Source organism: Dermochelys coriacea, chromosome 14 (assembly GCF_009764565.3).
Source record: "Dermochelys coriacea isolate rDerCor1 chromosome 14, rDerCor1.pri.v4, whole genome shotgun sequence".
Classification (NCBI taxonomy): domain Eukaryota; kingdom Metazoa; phylum Chordata; order Testudines; family Dermochelyidae; genus Dermochelys; species Dermochelys coriacea.
The window spans coordinates 35,263,377-35,280,400 of record NC_050081.1 but is presented as its reverse complement, the minus strand read 5'-3'; the positions used below and the strand labels follow the sequence as shown (position 1 = coordinate 35,280,400).

Genomic DNA, 17,024 nt, shown 5'->3' with positions numbered 1-17,024 from the left:
GGCTTGACAAAGCCCTGGTTGGGGATTGGTCCTGCTTTGAGCAGGGGGTTAGATTAGATGACCTCCTGAGGTCCCTTCCAACCCTGATATTCTATGATTCTATGAACTGGTTAGAGAATTATATTCCAATATGTTAGGATTGGTCAGATAGATTTCAGTAAAATGATTGGTTAAGGTATAGCTGAGAATATTACTATATAAATTAGGGGCAAACAGGAAGTAAGTTGGGATTCGAAAATAAGGAAAAAGGAACTTGGATTTAAGCTTGCTGGAAGTTCACCCCAATAAACATCAAATTGTTTGCACCTTCGGACTTCGGGTATTGTTGCTCTCTGTTCATGCGAGAAGGACCAGGGAAGTGAGAGGGTGAAGGAATAAACCTTCTAACAGGGCTTTAGCAAATGCACCAAATATAATGAGACTCATGATAAATCATGAGAGATGGTGACAGTGCTTGCATTAAGGCCTGTTTACATTAAGCAAGAGCAGCCTTAATGTAAATGAGAATCAGGGATGGGTGGGAGATAACCCCTAGGGATGAAGAAGGGGCAGAGATGCCCTGAGGGGCAGATGTGGGGGCTGGGCGGGGGCAGAACTAACAGTTCTCAGTAGCTGGGGATCTCCTTGCCATTCTGCGGTTATTAAAGCTCCTTCTTAGCTCCTTTTACTTTGCTACTTTCCACCTACTTACTGTAAATAGAAAAGGAGTACTTGTGGCACCTTAGAGACTAACAAATTTATTTGAACATAAGCTTTCGTGAGCTACAGCTCACTTCATCGGATGCATTCGGTGGAAAATACAGTGGGGAGATTTATATACACACACAGAGAACATGAAACAATGGGTGTTACCATACACACTGTAAGGAGAGTGATCACTTAAGATCACTTAAGCTATTACCAGCAGGAAGTGGGGGGGAAGGAGGAAAACCTTTTGTGGTGATAATCAAGGTGGGCCATTTCCAGCAGTTAACAAGAACATCTGAGAAACAGTGGGGGGGTGAGGTGGGGGGGGGAGAAATAAGGTGGGGAAATAGTTTTACTTTATGTAATGACCCATCCACCCCAGTCTTTATTCAAGCCTAAGTTAATTGTATCCAATTTGCAAATTAATTCCAAGTCAGCAGTCTCTCCTTGGAGTCTGTTTTTGAAGTTTTTTTGTTGAAGGATAGCCTCTCTCAGGTCTGTAATCGAGTAAATAAACCATTACAAACAATTCTTCTTGTTTGTTCCACTTTACTGTCCCAGCTGCAGGTGCTGGGGACAGTATCATGGGATTTGCTTCCTGACTTAGTTGTGTCCTCTCAGCCACCACAGGGAATATCACGGCTCTAGGAAGAGAGTTTGGGTTTTACTGGGATGTGTCACTCTCCAGCCTGTGCTCTGTCTCTTTCCTGTACACATCCATGTCAATCAGGAATTGCTCAGCTGTGCTCTGTGGAGAGGTGACTGGTTGCACAGGGGACAATCCATGAAAGGACTCGGGTGTTGCAATGCTGAGCGTCACAGTGAGTAATTTTTAGGCAGTGAGAAAATCACAGGAACAGCAGCACTGTGACCCTCAGAGCTGGTCAGGGGCCTAAACTCCCTAGACAATGCATGGGAAACACAGGCACCTAACAATGCGATTCACAAAAGCCACCTCAGTAGGCGGGGAGCCATGTAAGCTGGCCAATGGGAGATGCCGACAAGGGAAAAAGGGGTGTCCTAAGCCACACCCCCTCATGGATAGGCACCTAAATCTGGGCTGCAGAGGGGTGTCTGTCTCTGCTTAGCAACCCACAAGCAGGAACCCACCACCTAACGTCCCGGGCCTCCAGTCAAGGTGGCTATCAATGGCTGGTAGTGGTGGTGGCGGCTGGGAGCCCCGGGCCCTTTGAAATCACCCCAGCAGGCTGCAGGGCTCCTAGGCGCACGCGCTGGATGGGTGCAGGGGCAGCTTAGGGGAAGGAGAATCCCCAGACCCCAGCAGGAGCCCCACTGAGGGAGGTGGGGGGTGAGAAGAAGCCCATGTTCCCCGGCAGATGATGTGGGGCTGAAGCCCCAACCCCCCTGTGTGCAGAGCTGGCCTGAGCCCCTCTCTCTCCTGTGCCCCCTACCGGCAGCTGGCTCTCACTCTCAGGCGGTGGAGTAATTCAGCCCAAATCTACTCACCTTGGTATCTCCATTTCCCCCATCACCACACAGCCATGAATGGATTCAGCCTCGGAGGCAGGGTCAGCTTTAGCCCCATGTGGCAGGTGGGATCTAGGGCATCCAGAGGTGAAGTGACTTTCCCAAGGCTAAGCAGGGAGTCTGTGGCAGAGCAGAGAACCAAACCCAGGACACCCGAGCCCCAAGCCTCTGCCTGAACCACTGGGCCACCCTTCCTACCCGAGGAGGGGGAACCTCCTCTGCCGCTTCGAGTGTGTGGGTGGGAGCGGGCACTGGACAGAGTCATCAGGAGGTGGGGAGCAGAGAGATGGGTAAAAGGACACGGGTGGGAAACAAGAAGGGGGACACATCAGGAAGGGGAGCAAGGACTTAGAGAGAAGAAACAAGAGGGAGGGAAAGGGGCCGGGAAAGTGATAGGAAGGGAGAGGAGAAAAGAAGAAGGGCGAGGGGAAAGACTCCCCACAGCTTGTGACTCCCATCCACCTTCTTCCCACAGCCATCAGTGGCCCTCAGGTCCCAAACAAGCCCTAAGCAGGGGTAAAGCACAGAATGAACAGTGTCTTTACACAGGGGTATTAGTGAAGACAGCGTGTAGCTGGGTGTAATGATTTTCGTACACTGTAATTCATGATAATGTAATGTCGTCGTTTATTATTATTCACATAATGATGCCATTGTTAGGATACCAGTGATAGACACACATTCAATAACTAGAATATGAAGGAAGTCTATAAATATGATGAAAATTGTCAGTTTTGGGAGGCGGCTGAGCCCCCACAAACACACACATCTCACCCTAAAGGCAGGAGGAGGCAGAAAGGAGTGTGCAGTGGGCTGGAGGCACTTGGGGGGATGGGACCTATTAGGAGGGGCAGAGCAGGGGCAGGAAGAGGTGGAGTGGGGCAAAGTGGGGGCTTGGCCTTGGGGAAGGGGGTGGAGCCAGGATGGGGCACCCACCAGACAAACCAAAAGTCAGCACCTATGGCGCATGGGGTGGTACCAGCGGTGGTGGTGAAGGCAGCCGGGTGGGCATGTGGAAACCCTGGCCGTGCCGGAAGAGCGCCCCCCGCAGCGCAGCCGGCAGCTCGCTGGGCACCACCCAGCACAGGCTCAGCACGGCCCAAATGTCCGGCGGACGGAGTCCACGTGGGTGCGGCTTGGGCATGCGGGTACCAGCGGGGGCGCTTTGACTGTTCTGCCCTGGGGCTCGGAATCGCTGTTGGCGGGACCGGGGGGGGGACTGTGCTCATGTCCTGCTTGGGGCCCACAGCCCAGCTCCCTGTGCGTTCCCATAGCTTGTCCTCTCTGTCCATTTCCCTGTCTGCTCACTGGGCTGTGTTAGATCAATGACGACATGCATTTAGGGGGCTTCCCTTGGGTAACTGATAGAGATTTATGGTCTGAATTCTCACTGGCACAGCACTGCTAACACCAGTCAGGCAAGCCCCCCAAAATCATGAGATTTAATCATAATAAATAGTAAATAGAAGCATTCTTTTGTTTGCCTTTTGGTGTCTCAGAGCTTTAGACTGCACTGGGGTGAAATTGTTAAGTTTTTCTCTGCACCAAAAGAACTAGTTACTTCCTTTCTTTAGAAAACAAAAGCTGAGAGTCTCACCTCCTCACATTCTTCCAGGAGCTGGGGCTTCATCAAACACAACAAATATCACGAGACTCGTGATAAAATCATGAAAGTTGGTGATGCTGCAGCCCCTTTCCACTGAGCCAAAGCAGCGTTAGTGTAAATGAGAATCGGGTCTTGAAAACACTGATTCCAATTTAACCAAGCTTTTAGCCTGAGAGTTTATTACCACAAAGCTTGGAAGAATTAGCTTTTATTAATAAATGTTGGCAAACCTTGTTTTTGCTGTCTACACACAAACCAATGACAAATATTTCAATTGATAATAAATGATAATTACAGATATGCAAAGTAAGAACAAGGCCATGATAATTCCCCTCTATTTGGCATTGGTGAGGCCTCATCTGGAGTACTGTGTCCAGTTTTGGGCCCCACACTACAGGAGGGATGTGAAAAAATTGGAGAGAGTCCAGCGGAGGGCAACAAAAATGATCATAAGTCATATGCTCCAGCCCCCTGAGGAGAGGCTGAGGGAACTGGGATTGTTTAGTTTGCAGAACAGAAGAATGAGCAGGGATTTCATAGCTGCTTTCAACTACCTGAAAGGGGGTGTGATGGGTTGGATCACAGAACCTCCTTGTGCTTTGACTACCTCTGAGTCTGTTTTCCCTGCCAGCTTAGGACTTCAGTGCCCTGCCTGGTTTGAGCCAGACACGCCAGCCTGCTGCAAAGACAGCCCCAGGTCTGAACCACATCCCCCAACAGCTGCAGGCTTAACTGAAAACAGCTTAAGAAGTGTTCCTGTCTCTAACACTCTGAGGCCCAGCTCCCAATGGGGTCCAAACCCCAAATAAATCTTTTTTACCCTATATAAAGCTTATAGAGGATAAACTCATAAATTGTTCTCCCTCTATAACACTGAGAGAGAGAGATGCACAGCTGTTTGCCCTCCCCCCAGGTATTAATACATACTCTGGGTTAATTAATAAGTAAAAAGGGATTTTATTAAATACAAAAAGTAGGATTTAAGTGGTCCCAAGTAATAACAGACAGAAAAAAGTGAATTACCGGGCAAAATAATATAAAACATGCAAGCCCATGCCTAATACAGTAAGAAAGTGATTACAGAGGAAATCTCACCCTCAGAGATGTTCCAGTAAACTTCTTTTACAGACTAGCCTCTTCTAGTCTGGGTCCAGCAATCACTCACACCCCTGTGGTTATTGTCCTTTGTTCCAGGTATCCTTTGGGGGTGGAGAGGCTATCTCTTGAGCCAGCTGAAGACCAAATGGAGGCATCTCCCAGGGGCTTAAATAGACTCTCTCTTGTGGGGGGAGATCCTCTCCTCTCTCCTATCCAGCATTTAGCTCCAAGATGGAGTTTTGGAGTCACATGGGCAAGTCACATGTCCATGCATGACTGAGTTCCTTACCAGCCAGGCCACATTCCTGGGAACTCTCAGATGTGGACTGGCATCTCCACGTTCATTGTTAGCTTTAGTGTTTCTTGATTGGCCACTTACTGAGGCCTTGGCTATACTTGCGAGTTACAGTGCAATAAAGGAGCCCCAGGTGCACTAGCTCACTACACATCAACACTGGCAAGGCACATACCAGCCCTTTAAATTCTCTGGGAATTTTGAAAATCCCCTTCCTGTTTGCTCAGCCAGGCGTGGAGCTCAGCGAATCTTTCCAGGGGACCATGCCTCCATGCGCCAGGTGAGCCCCGGTATGGAGCAATGGTGAGTTGCTGGACCTCATCAGTGTTTGGGGGGAGGAAGCTGTCCAGTCCCAGCTGTGCTCCAGCCATAGGAATTACGATACATTCTGGCAAATATCAAGGGACATGATGGAAAGGGACCATGACCGGGACGCACTGCAGTGCAGGATTAAAATGAAGGAGCTGCAGAATGCCTACCACAAAGCCCGTGAGGCAAACAGCCGCTCTGGTGCTGCCTCCACAACCTGACGTTTCTACAAAGAACTGGACGCGATACTTGGGGGCGACCCCACCTCCACTCCCAGGACCACCATGGACACTTCAGAGCCCAGTGCAACAAGGCAGGAAGAGGAGGAAAGCGGGAGCGAGGGTGCTGAGGTGGAGGAAGACACCCCGGAATCCCTCAAGGCATGCAGCCAGGAGCTCTTCTCGAGCCAGGAGGAAGGTAGCCAGTCATGGCGGCCAATGCTTGGAGAAGGACAAACACCAGAGGAGGTTCCCGGTAAGTGGCTTTTATTTTGGGAAGGAAGTTATTCGGTGAGGGCTCCTGGGGCGAGGAGGGTTAGGGCTGCATGCATGCCTAGATGCGAAATAGGGCGTTGATGTGCTCTCTCACATCGCGGTAATCGGCCTCAGTGATCTCTCTGAAGCTCTCATGCAGAAATTGGGCAATGTGCTTGTGCAAGTTTCTTGGGAGAGTCACTGTGGTCCTTGTCCCAGTCAGGTTAACATGTCTGTGCCACTGTGCCATAAGGGGGGGACCACTGCTACACACAGGCAAGCTGCATATGGCCCAGGGCAGAAACCACATTGTAGTAGAAGACCCTCCCTTGCTTCCCAGTTCACCCTCAGCAGCGAGATATGATCCAGGATGAACTCATCCTGTGGAAAATGTGGGGACAGTGTTCAGTATAGGGGCCCCCTGCCGCTGTTGGCTGTCCCCGAGGCACAGAAACCCAGAGGACAGTACAGCTGTGAAACAGTCAGACATGCTTGACCCTGTGCTTACTCACCATTTTGGGGCTCATGGGTTACGTGCGCCCGCTTTGGGACGGGGAAATTATGCTATTGTATAGATTGTGCTTGCCCTTAAGTACACGGGAATCATTGCTCTGTCTGGTGTGAACAACGCTGCCTCTGTCCAGTGCTGCATTTTGCCTTTACAGATGCCATCTTGAGATCTCAGCTGTCCGTGTTATCACCGGCCGAAAGACTCCAAAGAATCAGAAAGAGGCCACGGAGAAGCAAGGAAGACATGTTGCATCAAGTAATGAAAATCAAAAAGTGCAGGAGTGGTGGGAGAGTGAAAGGATGGTTGACCAGCAGAATGTGGATTGCCGGCAGCAAAACCCGGAGCAGCTGCTAAGCATCAGGGAGCACCAAGCAGACTCGATCCAGGCACTTGTAGCCATGCAGGCGGAACACTACTGCTCCCACCCCACCCCCCACCGCCCTTGTCCCAAAACTCTTTTCCTTGTGCCCCATGTCACCTCCAACCCACTTTCCCCAACATCCGGGTTCTTATCACCACCAGCTGCCTCCAACACCTGTAGCTAGACCACCCAGCCCTGAAAACTACAACCCTTACCCGCTGCACTCAACCCCCATCACCATGCAGTATAGCCATCCTGAAGTGCAGCACTCATTGCACAGCACTCCAGACAGGACATAAAGAAATCTGTGATTGTACCGTTCCCCACCCCACCCCCTTGCGCTTTCTGTTTCCCAAGCACTTGTGTCTCTTTTCAATAAATGAATTTTATTCTCCATAAATGGATTTTTTGGCTTTGAAAACATTCTTTTAGTCCATAAAGTAAAAGATACCTTAGCCCAGGAAAGAAACAGGCACTGCAAGTCAGCGTAGCAAACACAGATTCCTACTAACATTGGAACCACTGCACTTCACTCCCGTGCAGGGCACCAAACATTACCGATGGCTTTCAGCCTCAAATTGCTCCCTCAAGGCATCCCTAATCCTTTCAGCCCTGCGCTGGGCCCCTCTAATAGCCCTGCTCTCTGGCTGTTGAAATTCAGCCTCCAGGTGTTGTACCTCTGAGGTCCATGCCTGAGTGAATCTTTCACCCTTCCCTTCACAAATGTTATGGAGGGTACAGCACGCGGATATAACCGTGGGGATGCTGTCATCGGCCAGGTCCAGCTTCCCATACAGAGAGCGCCAGCAGCCCTTTGAACGACCAAAAGCACACTCCACAGTCATTCTGCACCGGCTCAGCCTGTTATTGAACCGCTCCTTGCTGCTTTCAAGGCTCCCTGTGTAGGGTTTCATGACCCACAGCATTAACGGGTAAGCGGGGTCTCCAAGGATCACAATGGGCATTTCGACTTCCCCTACGGTGATCTTCTGGTCTGGGAAAAAAGTCCCAGCTTCCAGCTTCCTGAACAGGCCTGTGTTCCGAAAGATGTGTGCATCATGCCCCTTTCCAGGCCAGCCTGCAATAACATCAATGGAAGACCCACGATGATCCACAGGTGCCTGGAGAACCATAGAGAAATACCACTTCCGATTAACGTAATCAGAGGCTAGGTGGGCAGGTGCCAGAATTGGAATATGCGTCCCATCTATCACTCCTCTGCAGTTAGGGAAACCCATTTGTGCAAAGCCAGCCACAATGTCATGCACGTTAGCCACAGTCACGGTTCTTCTGAGCAGGATGCAATTAATGGCCCTGCAAACTTGCATCAACACCATTCCAACAGTCGACTTTCCCACTCCAAACTTGTTAGCGACCGATTGGTAGCTGTCTGGAGTTGCAAGCTTCCAGATTGCAATAGCCACCGCTTCTCCACCATCAGGGCAACTCTCAATCTCGTGCCCTTGCACCGCAGGGTGGGGGCGAGCTCCCCACACAGTCCCATGAAAGTGGTTTTTCTCATTGGAAAGTTCTACAGCCACTGCTCGTCATCCCAGACTTGCATGATGATGTGATCCCACCACTCAGTGCTTGTTTCCCGAGCCCAAAAGCGGCCTTCCACGGTGATGAGCATGTCCACGAATGCCACAAGCAAACTTGTGTTGTATGCGTTACTCGAGTCGATATCATCGTCAGAGCCCTCACTGTCACTTTGGATCATAAGGAATAACTCGACTGCCAAACGCGATGTGCTGGCGAGACTCCTCAGCCTATTCCTCAGCAGTTCGGGCTCCATTCCCACAGACCGAAAGGGAAGACACAGCGTGTTGCACAACAAACATTGAAAGATGGTGCCAAAAATGGACGGAAACACAGGGAAAGCTGGGATGCGAACCGATGCATCTCGGGGCGTTGGGACAGGACCCAGAATGCCCTGCGCCCCCACCCCCCTCCCATAAGCAACAGCGCCAGAATGGGAAGAGGTGCCATGTGGGATAGTTGCCCATAATGCACCGCTCGCAATGCCGCTGCAAATGCTGCAAATGTGGCCACGCCAGTGTGCTTGCAGCTGACAGCGTGAACACACTCCAGCGCTTTCCCTACTGCGCTCTCCGAGGGCTGGTTTAACTCACAGCGCTCTACATCTGCAAGTGTAGCCATGACCTGAGAATAGTTTTTCCTCAGGAAGTTGACCAACTGCTTTACAGAGGCTACTTAAAATTAGACAAGTACATAGCCAATATTCATAACTTTGACACATGCATACAAATAGGATGAATATGCTCAGTGGATCATAACCGTTACAGAGATATGTTCCATGGCATCTGCAGCATAAAACATATTCCAGTTATGTCCTATATACATTCATAAGCATATTTCCATAAAGTACTATGGGGTGCAACATCACGGGGGTTCCAAAGAGGATGGAGCTCGGCTGTTCTCAGTGGTGGCAGATGACAGAACAAGGGTCTCAAGTTGCAGGGGGGCAGGTCTAGGTTGCATATTAGGGAAAACTTTTTCACTAGGAGGGTGGTGAAGCACTGGAATGGGTTACCTAGGGAGGTGGTGAAATCTCCATCCTAAGGGGTTTTTAAGGTCAGGCTTGACAAACCCTTGCTGGGATGATTTAGTTGGGGATTGGTCCTGCTTTGAGCAGGGGGTTGGACGAGATGACCTCCTGAGGTCCCTTCCAACCCTGATATTCTAGGATTCTGTGCTTGAGAACTTATTTGAGTTTGATGTAAGGAGAGCGATTCTGCGTCTTTTCACAGGTGACGTGACCATCTGTGTTTTCATGGTTATAAAGCTTCAACTTTTTGAATCTTGGTGTCCACGGACTTTAAATCACTGTGGTCTGACTTGCTATTGACATATCCCCCCATAATTCCCCACAACTGCGAAAACTGAAATGGAGAACCATTGGAAAGAAATGCTAAAACCCAGATTTTTGTGCAACAGTGAACATTTAACAATAAATATTGAAAAAAATGCTTAAACCTGCCGGCGACACGTATTTCACATGCCCGTGAATTCTGACACTCTCTCCTTAGAGACACAGGCTCTGCTCCTTCCAGGGCATCGCCCACCGGCCCCAGGGCCACGTGTCACAGCGAAGCCTGCGGGCCGGATTGTTCCCCGCGGGCTCCTCCCCGCCCAGCAGCCGCCGAGTCAGCGCCAGGAAGGGAAACACCCGGGTGCTGCTGCAGGGGGCGGCCAAGGCAGAGCCCGGCCGGCCTCCCTCCGCTTCCCCGGGGCGGCTAATGCGGCCGGGTCCTTCCTGGGCGGAGCCTGGCGCCTGATGTGGGGCGGGGCGGGCCCCTGGGGGCGGGGCTTCTGCCTCGCTTGGTTTTTAATTTCCCTCCCGAGAGCGCGATTGGCTCCCGGTTCCCCAATCGGCTTTAAAAAAAAAAAAAGCTGTAAAGGCTCGTTACTGCGCCTGCGCGGGTTTTGGTTTCGCTTTGGGGATTCCCCGGCTGCTGCTGCTGCTGCAGCGCCGCCTGGCTCGGGTGCAGGGGCCTTGACTTGCTCGCGTGCTTGGGGGTATGTGGTTGCGGGGGGCTGCCCGCCAGCCCTGCTCCGCCGCCCACCACCGAGTGGCTGCTCCTGGCTCACCGCAGGGGGGTTCTGGGCTGTGGTTGCGGGGGGGGGGGGGGGCAGCGGTAGCTGCAGTGGGGCAGCCTCGATTTACCTGCCCTTGCCCTGCTCCCCTGGCAGTTGCAGTGCAGCGGCGGGGGCGGGAATACACAGGCTGTGGGGAGCGGGGGCAGCAGAGCTAGGGAAGGCTGCAGCACCGTTTGGGGGGGGGGGGCGGTTGGTCAAGTAGCCTGGGGAATGGGAGGGGGCAGCTGCACCTGGCTGGTGGGAGTGTGTGTGGAGTGTCACCCACCATCCTGTGCTAATTATTGGGCATTTGGGGTGCACCAGCTGGGGAGGCCTATTCGGGGGCAGCTCCAGGCTGCAACTCGGGTCGGCTGGAGCTGCTTGCGTGTGTGTGGTTGGTTGGTTGGTTGTTTGTTTTTTTAAATAAAAGCTCAGTGCTGCGTGTGTTGGTTTGTCCTGGTTTTGGAGGAAGGGCTTGGAGAGCGATGAGAGGGGCAGGGGGGGCACGGAGAGATATTGCCTGAGGGGGACCCGAGGATCTGTGGGGGAAGGAATTTGAATGCAGAAGGAGGAGGGGGACCTGGCATTGGCAGTGTGGGGGGTGGATGGTGGTGGCCTTGGTATTGGCCCTTAGGAGGTGCAGGGGGCCCTGGCTGGGGCTGTGTGGGGTGGAGGCATAGGGGTCTGGCTGTGGCAGTGTGGGGACAAGGCTTTTGTTTTGGGTTTTTATTTAGATTTTTTTTTCACCATCAGTGCTGGTACATCATCCCCACCGCCAGCCTGCCCCTACGTTCCTGACCTCAGGAAAGTGGAACTACCCCTGTTCCACTGCCCGGAGGGAGCCATGGCTGCTGAGAGCACCCTGGAAAGTCTCCAAGAGGAAGAGACGTGTCCCGTCTGTCTGGAGTATTTCACAGACCCTGTCACTCTGGAATGTGGGCACAATTTCTGCTGAGCCTGCATCACCCAGTGCTGGGAAGGATCTGACACAGCCGCCTCCTGCCCTCAGTGCAGAGAAATTGTGCAACAGAGAAATCTCAGGCCTAACAGGCAGCTGGCAAACATGGTAGTTCCCCCTGCCATTAGCTATTCTGAACCCCACTCTGTGACACCCCCCCAGCAGCACCCTGTGCCCCGCTCTGTCCTACCCTGGCTGCGTGCTGCTGGATGTTCTGGCACCACAGTGGTCTCTGGTGGGTGAAAGATGGAACAACATCACTTCTCTGGCAGAATGTAGTTTCTGTGGGGGGAAAAAATTCTGCAGCCGGAAATGAATTCTGTGTTTCCGCAGTAGCTCAGAATTCCCCTGGGAGTATATATTGCAATGATGAATGTCACTGCATCTAAATTTTAGCTGTCTAGACATTTACTGGAATAACACTGTGAGCCACAGAGCCTGAGTTATGGGGAGATGTAAGTGTCTTAGAATGGGATCCACAAAAGCCAGCCTACTAGATAGGAAACTGCCTAACCTAACTGATGGGAGATGCTGATCAGAGGTGCATTGTACAGAGGGGTCTAGGGACCTAACTCAGCTTTGTGGATTGCAGGGCTGTTCCTATGACTCTCTAGTGCCTATTGTCTCTTGATAAATTTTGTTCCTGATATAAAATCCCCAAAATACAGAAAAAACAAAAGCAACTTTTCTCTTCTTAGGATCCAATTTGGAGAGTTTGAAAAGGGAGGGAGATGAGAATGGTGTTTAACTAGAGTGGCAAGAAGGAATATCCAGAAATTGCTGGTACTCACCAATAAATATGCACAGGGGTGCTATCAATGCTCAGATCTCTGAGTAACAGGAGAGTAACAGCGAGTTACATGTTCTCCCTGTGAGAGGTTATTTATTGTTTCTTCTGTGCAAAGTAATTTCTGTTCTGGTTTAATGGAAACTAAACAGGAGAAAGGCAAATGGAGGAAATTATATTTGCTTACTGAACAATTGAAAACGTTTTCTTAAAAAATTGAACAATCTCTGTTAGCGGTTGCTATTCTGCTCAAGGGTTCCCTGGAAATGTTGATTTCACGACATTACCCTAGATTCTGATCAGAAGGCTGAAAATAATTTCAGACAGTTGAATCATTTCAATTTCAGTCTAAAATGTCCGTCCACATAGTCTGTTTCCACATTTCTGCAGGAAAATATTTCAGAATAGTTCGTTCCGGTAACATTTTCAGTACCTTCACATTTCAGTCTGAGTCGGAGAGGGAAGTAATTGTGAAAGGTCCAAATTTCACACAACAGGAACATTCTATTTTCTGACAAACTCTGCCATCACAATGCAATTATCAGTCAATGTGAGGTGACAATTTCCCCTTGAGTTTCTCTGAGATCATCCCAGCAGGAGAGCGTGTGCGGCTCCCTGCCCTCCCACAGGTGACCTAACCCAGTGACGGTTCTAGGCACTGATCGGATGGTGACCCTGTGCCTGGTCGTACTCTGCTGCTCCCCCTGGTGTTGGGCCCTGGGCGTGCTCCAGAAGCAGCATCTACAGGGGACTCTGTGGACTGAGCCGAGGTCACAACCGTAAGAAAGGTCAAAGGTTGAATCCGCTGGTTTGCAATGAAACGCTCCCTCCTGCATGAAAGGGACGATAATTAAATAGCTATTGGAGCAGGGTCCTGCACCTGCATCTTCTACCTCCCAGTGCCCTGACCCCCAGGCTATAAAGTCATTGTCACTTTCTTGCTCTGCCCCAGGGATTATTTAGCCAAAGTGGAGCAGCTTGATCAGAAGAGATTGTGGGATCCTCACATCAGACTATCCCAGACCCCCGTGGTTAGGGCAGTCACCTGAGTGGTGTGACACCTGTGTTCAAACCCTTCCTCCCCATCAGGCAGAGCAGGGAATAGAACCTGAGTCTCCCATGTGCCAGGTGAGTGCCCTAACTGCTGAGCTCAAAGTTATAAAGGAGCCTCTGTCAGCACCTCCCCTGGATTTTGTTGGGAACCCCATGCAGAAGGGGTGCTCAGCGCACTCCTACAGGATTGGGCCCCATCGACAAGATAGGCTTTCCTTTGCCTGCCTTCTGGTTTGAGGATCCTTCCGGGGTTTACCCATGGGGCAGGTGTCTGGACGCTTAGGGTAAGGCAGCAGTGCTCTAACTCAGGAGCAGAGAAATTTAGGAACCCTGGGAAATGTTCCCGTAGAAATGTTGGTGCTGATGGGTCTCGCCAGCACATCACGAATGGCAGTCAAGTTACTCCCTAAACTACAGAGTGACAGTGAGGAATCCGACAGAGGTCGACACGCATAATGCATATGACACGAGATTGCTTGTGGCATTAACGGACATGCTGATCACCAGAGAATGCAGCTTTTGGGCTGGGGAAACAAGCACCGAGTGGTGGGAATCACATCATCATGCAAGTCCAGGATGACGAGCAGTGGCTGCAGAACTTTCAGATGAGGAAAGCCACTTTTGTGGGGCTGTGTGCTGAGCTTGCCCCCACCCTGCAGCGCAAAGACACAAAATTGAGAGCTGCCCTGCCAGTGGAGAAGCAGTTGGCGATTGCAGTCTGGAAGCTGGCTACTCCAGACAGCTACTGATCGGTCGCTAACCAGTTCAGAGTGTGCAAGTCTACTGTTGGAGTCATGTTGATGCAAGTGTGCAAGGCCATTAATCGCATCCTGCTCAGAAGAAGCGTGACTCTGGGCATCATGCATGACATTGTGGATGGCTTTGCACAGATGGGTTTCCCTAACTGCGGAGGGGCGATAGATGGGATGCATATTCCAATTCTGTCATCAGACCACCTAGCCTCCGAGTATCTTAATCAGAAGGGGTATTTCTCAATGGTTCTCCAGGCGCCTGTGGATCACTGTGGGCATTTCACGGAGATTAATGCAGGCTGGTCCTGAAAGGTGCATGATGCACCCATCTTTCAGAACATGGGCCTGTTCAGGAAGCTGCAAGTCATGGGGCAGCACCGAAGCGGCCGTTTGCCACCCGCACCTTGTGGTAGGCATTCCGCAGCTCCTTCACTTTAACCCTTCACTGCATCCCGGTCATGGCACTTGATATCTGTGCTCTAACTTGCAAGTGTAGACAAGTCGTAAGTTACCCTGAGTAGACCCAGGTTCAGTTCCCTGCTCTGTGTGAACTCAGGCAAGTCCCTTATTCTTCTTCGAGTGCTTGCTCATATCAGTTCCAGTTAGGTGACTCCCAAGCCTTACCTCAGAGGTAGGGTCGGAGTCAAGGTATTGCAGACTGAGGGGTCGCCCTGCCAAAGGCCGCGTCCTCACAAGGTTGATGGACGATGGCATAGCGCGGTGTGAAAGTGTGCATCGAGGCCCATGTGGCAGCCCTCAGATTTCCTGGAGGGAAACGTTTGCCAGAAAGGCTGGTGATGATGCCTGGGCTCTGGTGGAATGAGCCGTGACCGCAGGCGGAGGGAGGGGTGACAGCATGGCAGACAGACACGCACTCTGTGTGTGTGTGTGAGAGAAAGAGAGAGAGAGATGCGCATTTCCCCTTTAAGTAAGCTGACCCACTCTTAAAGACAGTGCCTTGTTAAGTTAATCAGCAAGCTGCTGCCAGGAAGTTCCCTCTGTCCTGAGCCCTGTCATGTGTACCCCATGCTCTATGGAAGATGGGATAAGCAGGGTGCGGGGGGGGAACACCCTGACATTAGCCCCTCTCTTCCTTTCCTCTTAGGGGATAGGGGAGCTGCCAGTCTACCCTGGTTCCAAGCCCACACCAGCTCGCTGCAACGGGCTGCACTTCCTGCAAGCAGTGGACAAAGCAGGCGGCTGCCAAAGGATGTTAGCAGGTAGCATTATACAACTTTAAACGAGCATGTTCCCTAATTAATCAGCAACATAACAACGTTAACGGGACAACTTTAAGTGAGGAGTTACTGTATTTGCCTTCTGGTTTCTCAGAACTTTAAAATGTGATCTGAGTTCAGCCTAAAGTTTTTCTCTGCAACCAAGAAAGCCAGAAACCTCCTTTGTTTAGGAAGGGAAACCCAAGAGTCTCACCTCATCACATGCTTCCAGGAGCTGTGGCTTTAACAAAGACAACGAGACTCATTATAAAATCATGAGTGTTGGAAACACCGCATCTTCTTTACACTGAGCCAGAGATGCCTTGGTGTACATGAGAATCAGGCCTTTGAAACATTGATATCAGCTTAACCTAGGTTTTCTCCTGGGAATTTCATATCACTGGACTTGGAAGGATTAGACTTTTATCGGTGGATGTCTGTAAATGTTGATTTCACGGTACACACACAAACCCAGCAAAAAATACTCGCACTGCTAATAACTGAAACTTACCAATAGGCACAGTAAGAACAATGCTGCCTGAGAACTTATTAGACATTGATTTAAGAATATTTACTTTGCATATTTTGACACGTGATCTTGAAAATCTCTATTTTAATGGTTATGAAGCTTTAACTTTTTTAATCTGTCTCTATGGTCATTAAATAGTTATTGTCTCACCCAAATATTCTCTGATCCCACCCTAAATCTCCCACCACTGTGAACATTTAAATTGATAACAACTGGAATGAAATACTTAAAACCCAGATTTTTGTGCAACTGTGAACGTTTAAATCAATAAATATAAAATTGCTTAAAAAATAATCATCTGTCAACATTTTATATATATATATATATATATATATATATATATATATATATAAAAATGAATTCTACCAAGCTTGTCTATCCTGCCTTAGACACACAGCTCCTGCTCCTGCAGGCTCATCCTCACAGGGCGGTTCCTGTGATTGCAGGACCAGAGCCCTAGTGGTACATTTTTCACTAATTGGGCCAGAGGGAGCCATGGCCACAGAGAACCCCCTGGAAAGTCTCCAGGAGGAAGCTCCATGTCCCATTTGTCTGCAGGATTTCACAGAAGCTGTCACTCTGGCGTGTAGGCACATCAGCCAGTGCTGGGAGGGATCCAATACAGCCGTCTCCTGCCCTCAGGAACTGTGCAACACAGAAACATCAGGCTGAACTGGCAGCTGGCAAACGTGGTAGAAATCGCCAGTGGGCTGAGTTTACAGGCAGCAAAAGGAGCAGGAGGGGACGGGGTGTGTGGGGAACACCAAGAGGCTCTGAAAAGTCTGTGAAGAGGATCAAACTTCTATCAGTCTGCTTTGCCATCTGTCCCGGGCTAACAGAGCTCATAGAGGAGGCTGCCCAGGAGTACAAGGTAGGGAATTGCTGTCAGGTTTAATGGGTATTAACTTTGGATTTTAATTACAGGCTAATTTCACTGAAAGTTACCTGGCACAGGCATGAGGCATCATTCAGCTCTGTAAACCCTTCATGCTATGGGAGATGCTGTAACAAAATAACTGATTTGACAGAGTGGTAACAGAGGCAAGTCTTTAACGATACCTGATGTGGGAAAATGTCCTTTGAGATTCTGATGGGGATTCCTGAAAATCTTCATCATATAAAGAATTCTACCAATCCCAAAGGATCAGACATGTTACCCACCAAGTTAATGAATACTTCAGTTCTTACCCAAATCCACGCTAACAGCCAATTCTTGTTATCTAAACTATGATTTATTAAATGAAGAAAAGACAGTATTGGCTAAAAGATCATTAGACACAGAGAAGCGAGTAGAGTCCTT

At 50.2% G+C, this 17,024-nt stretch overlaps 4 protein-coding genes and 1 long non-coding RNA gene across 5 annotated transcripts in view; 1 reads left to right on the top strand and 4 right to left on the bottom strand.

The window, feature by feature from the left end:
* The window catches only part of LOC119843274 (zinc finger protein 850-like), a 1,382,451-nt gene that overhangs the window by 175,067 nt on the left and 1,190,360 nt on the right, over positions 1 to 17,024 (bottom strand). The gene's annotated exons all lie outside the window — the stretch shown is intronic.
* Positions 1 to 17,024, bottom strand: part of LOC119842642 (zinc finger protein 239-like) — a 1,225,455-nt gene that overhangs the window by 641,429 nt on the left and 567,002 nt on the right. The window lies entirely within an intron of this gene.
* The window catches only part of LOC119843367 (zinc finger protein 664-like), a 1,158,238-nt gene that overhangs the window by 723,078 nt on the left and 418,136 nt on the right, over positions 1 to 17,024 (bottom strand). The gene's annotated exons all lie outside the window — the stretch shown is intronic.
* The window catches only part of LOC119843338 (zinc finger protein 850-like), a 621,437-nt gene that overhangs the window by 186,277 nt on the left and 418,136 nt on the right, over positions 1 to 17,024 (bottom strand). The gene's annotated exons all lie outside the window — the stretch shown is intronic.
* Positions 9,951 to 12,170, top strand: LOC122456661. Its single transcript, XR_006275651.1, has 2 exons — positions 9,951 to 10,368; positions 11,182 to 12,170. It is a non-coding gene; the product is annotated as an uncharacterized LOC122456661 (long non-coding RNA).